This window comes from Lactuca virosa, chromosome 8, assembly GCF_052849685.1.
Source record: "Lactuca virosa cultivar CGN04683 chromosome 8, Lactuca_virosa_CGN04683_v6, whole genome shotgun sequence".
NCBI classification, from domain to species: domain Eukaryota; kingdom Viridiplantae; phylum Streptophyta; class Magnoliopsida; order Asterales; family Asteraceae; genus Lactuca; species Lactuca virosa.
The window spans coordinates 241,158,492-241,163,289 of record NC_136433.1 but is presented as its reverse complement, the minus strand read 5'-3'; the positions used below and the strand labels follow the sequence as shown (position 1 = coordinate 241,163,289).

The following is a 4,798-nucleotide window of genomic DNA, read 5'->3' as shown; positions in this document are numbered from 1 at the left end:
TCTGAGAAGAGGTAACTCTTGTTCAGAAGTGATAGTCAAAATGGGAATATGGAAATGTTTTCATAAGTGGAAGTTATTCTTTAAATCTTTGTAAGATTAGGAAACTTAATGCAAGAAGGATGTTCAAAGGAATGTACTTTGAATGTGAGACTTCATTTCCATGGAATTGATCTCCATTGGAATACTTTGTAATGTCTGTTGGAGAGTCTCTGTGACTTTTGTGCATAGTCATTACAAGAGGATAATTGCATATAAGTTTAGAATCTAAACAGATTATAGTAAATGGCAAGATTTTGGTATTCTTACATTTATGATAAGGATTTGGAATTGTGAAATGAGCATTATTGAAATGTTGTCAATTGATCTATTTCACAAAGAAAGGACCATAGGAAAACATAGTGTGCATGCTTGGAGCATGGCATAACTGTTGTTTTAATTCAAGTATTAAGTTGATTAATCGAAACATTATACAATGAATAATGTGTAATCAATATTGTGATTAAATAAAAGGTGTTTTATTTATATTCATAAGTTCTGAGACCATATTGGATTCGATTATTCTTGTGTTTCACTTTGCATGTTTTGACTTCCCGAATAACTACGTTATTCAAACCATCCACAGTCGATCATACTTTGGAAGTAGGTATTGAAGCTAGACTGTCATGAATGGGTCTGTAGATTGTCTAAAGGCGTTTAGACATAGCACAAATTTGCTGCAGTGTTCGTGAGCACTTATGGAATAAGATTCGAGTATTGGATTAAACCCACGCTCATCTGAATCACTTCATGGATTTTATCACGAGTGATTGTGAGACGATAATATCTTATATTCTTGAAACCAAGACATGTAAGTTGTAGTTTGCGAGTTGGTTGCACATTGACATATGTAAACGTACCAGTAACTTGGTGTTATAAAACATATTGTTGTGTATGATTTGATGAGTAAGTACAAGCGAGCATTTGAGTCGAAGTTTATCAATTCCTTTTACCCAATGTGGGATAAAAGCGATATTTGTGGGCCCCTCAATGATTTAGTGATGACACCCTAAGCGCTTGGCCAAGCCTGGACTGATTTGATTTGTTCAATTAGTCAGTTGTCATAAATCGGAAATCGGGAAACAACAGATGGACAGAGAGAATGATTATAATCCATGTCTCAGTCCATATGATATCTTGTAGAATGGAGGAATATATGATCCCTTATCTAATGGACGCGTCATTTGACTAGGTCAGAGTTCAACAACGGCTTTTAAGAGCTACGATTGCTAGTCGGGTTGTGGAGTCGTACTTGCAATAATAGTTATTAGAATTATCCAAGTGGGAGACTGTTGGATTAGGTGTCTAAGCCCATAACTATAATTGGTATGTACTTGACTCGAGAGTAGCATGGTCCATTTAGGTTGCCTTCACCAGAGCAATTTGATAGGTTGGACTTTTGAGAAGAGGTCATTTATGATTTATTAATATATTATAAGTTCTAATATATTAATATGAAATCATGTTATTTAATTAGTATTGATCAAGAATTAATTTGGAATTAATTTAGTGATCAAAAGAGACTAATTAAATTAACAGGGACATATTATTTAAATCAGTGATACATATAGTGTTTGGGCTATTGATCCATGTTTGGCTAAGTTTTATGTAAGTATCCATGAAGAGTTAGCCCACATGAGACATGGATCATGGATAATGAGCCCTATTGTATGGATTAGGGTTTACCCATGACTCTTGGATTCCTACACTGTTTATATGATACCCTATAGCCTAATTGGTTGCACAAGTTTTGCACTAGAAAGTTCTTGGAGTTCATAACCGATTTTGTGTGCTAGTAACCTCTCTCTCAAGTCCACCATTTGTTCATGGTGTTTGTGAACCATTTGAGGCATCACACTTGAGGTGCTAAGTTCTTAAAGGCCAAAATGATATGTGTATATTTAGCTATATATTTAGTGTAGATTTTCCTTATTTATTGACTAATTATTTTCACATTATGGACAAAAGGTACTTAATAGTGTTTGAATTATATTTTTAGTCCAAAAGATACGCTTGGAAGCAGAAAGGAAGCAGGAGAAGCGATCGGAAGCTCGGGAGATGAAGAATGAAGAAAGGAGTCAAATTCTGGAGCTACTCGACGAGCAGGAGCATCTACTCGACGAGTACCCGCGAAGGTTCGTGAAGCAATATGTAAAATCCTTGCCGTACACGGACTCTAACAAGGGGACTCGGCGAGTCAGTTGTCTACTCGACGAGTAGACCCTGTTTTGAGAAATCTATAAATAGAAGCAACAAACCCGAATTGAGGCTCTCTGTGGCTTTTGGGAAGATTACTTGGCGACTAAGGAGACAGCTGGAGACCTGAAGAACGTGAGAAGAACCCTCATCCTCAATTCTAAGAAGATTAAGGCAACTTAGGTTTAATTTTCCACTTACCTTTGAATAGAATTATGTTTGGCTTGTTTGAATTCGTTTTTAGATTTTTATCTACTGTAATTATGAACTAATTTCGTTAGTTTCTGTTTAGGGTAGACAAGTTTGCTCCTATGGATTAATTTACTCTTTTGATTAATTGTTATGTGGTGAATCTTATTAAATTAAGCTTGTTAAAGACCCTTATGCATTAACCATAACTATTTTCTGTTAATTGCTAAGTAATTAAGCTGTATGAACATCTCTAAATTGCTTATCTCATATGATTTATGTGAACACATTGCTATATGCCTAGGAATAGTGAATATGAAACTAGGATTAACTAGAGAATGGGTAAATTAATGTGTGAGCTTGTGTGATACACCATCAACAAGAGGTTAATTGAATCACCAATTTAATTAGCTAATTACAAGTCTTATTTAACCCGAATAATTAAACTAGGAAATTTATTAGTTTAACCACTTGATCACTGCTTAAATTAATCTATTTTCTAAGGATTGGTAATAACGAAGGTGAATCTAATCACCTTAGTCAGTAACCAATAACAATTAATTCATTACATTACCATAAAAATTAACCATAGGAGTAAATGAATCGAACCTAAACAGAAAACCTTTCGATCATTGACTTTAGTTGGTTTTTACGTGTTTTCAGCTGTTAGTTGATTAGTTAAGTTTTTAGTTAAGTTTCTAGTCTTGCAAAACTAGAGAAAACCCCTCTATTTTACTAATTGTTTTAGATAATTCTAGTAGTTAGATTAATTTCCGTTCCCTGAGTTCGATACCCTACCTGCTAATTCATATTACCAATTGACAGGTCCACTGCCTTTTGTGTGTCAAATTCATAAATTAAAAGTAGGATAAAACTAGTTAGTTTAACACATATCAAGTTTTTGGTGCCGTTGCCGGGAAACGGTTGAAAAATTAATTCTAATTTCTAGTGTTATCGATCCTTTGTGTGAGATTTATCTTGCACAAAGTTACTGTTTTAGTAGTTTAGTTATTAGGATAAGTTATTAGTTTTTCTGTTTTTTAGAGTTTTTGTTTAATTTTTTTGTTCTGTTTTAGCCTTGAACTCGCCGAGTGCAGTCGAAGCTACTCGACGAGTCCATCGCTGAATACATAGTTTCGTTTTTAGTTTATTTTTGTTCTTTTTACGCGTGTTTTCTGTTCTATTTGCAGTTCGTTTTTGACCAGAGGAGGAGGTACACCTTTGGTTCCACCACTTGAAGACCCGGAAGCAACTTTGAAGAAAAACAAAGGCAAAACCGTAGGAGAAACGGCAACATAGAAGAATTCTCCTTTAAAGAATCTCAAGTCTGTTTTTAGTAAGAAAAAGAGTAAGAAAGAAGGGGAATCCAGTTTCTCTTCAGTAGCAGACGAAGACCCAAGGAAGGAAGAGACCGAGTACGAATCTGAAAGGGAAGAAACTGAATCCGAAGAAGGAAGCGACTTTGAAGGCGAACTAGCTAACCCTATGGCTAACATCGATGAAGTTCCCACGGGCAAATGGAAGAAGAGAATACGTGACGATACCGGACCGGGACTAGTACAACCCATCATTCCCGCGACTGCCACTTTCGAACTAAACGGCCACATACTTGCTCAACTTAAGGAAATCCCCTTCTACGGGAAAGATCACGAAGACGCTTACAAACATTTGGACGAGGTCAACGATGTAGCCGACTACTTCAATGTTCCAAATATAGCTCGAGAAACAGTTTTGCTTCGCATGCTTCCAGTCACATTCAAGGGAGCTGCAAAGGATTGGATGAAATCACTTCCCCCAGGATCCATCACTACATGGGCTAAAATGAAAGAAGAATTCATAGACCAGTTTTGCCCTCCTTCAAAAATAGCCAAGTTGAAGAAAGCCATAGCTAATTTTGAACAACAAGCTGGAAATTCACTTTTTGAGGCTTGGGAGAGATACAAGGGACTACTAAGGAATTGCCCACATCATGATCTAAACAGTCAACAAGAACTCTCCGGTTTCTATGATGGAGTTAATGTAACAACTAGGCAACTCCTTGATTTGCAAGGACCTCTCACAAAGAAGCCACCCCCGGTAATCAAGGAACTAATTGAAGAATTCTCTAAACACTCTAGAGAATATCATAAACCAAGAAATGACTTGACTCGAGGGGCGGTGAACTCTATTACTGATGACATGGCAGCAATGATGGAAAAATTGGAAAGCATGGATCGAAGAATGACTAAGATGGACTAATCCATCCACGCCATTAGAGTGGGTTGTGAAAAATGTAGAGGGCCTCATCTAACTAAAGATTGTGATCTTGACGAGAACGAGAATCGGAAGGTGCAAGTGTGCTATTCAAGTGGTGATAGGTTTGATGACAATTGGCGAA

General features: G+C 36.5%; 1 non-coding gene across 1 annotated transcript; it reads right to left on the bottom strand.

Annotated features, from left to right (window-relative positions):
• Positions 1-4,290: 4,290 nt before the first annotated feature.
• On the bottom strand, positions 4,291-4,397 carry LOC145135006 (small nucleolar RNA R71). Its single transcript, XR_013719487.1, has one exon. It is a non-coding gene; the product is annotated as a small nucleolar RNA R71 (small nucleolar RNA).
• Between the last annotated feature and the right edge of the window lie 401 nt (positions 4,398-4,798).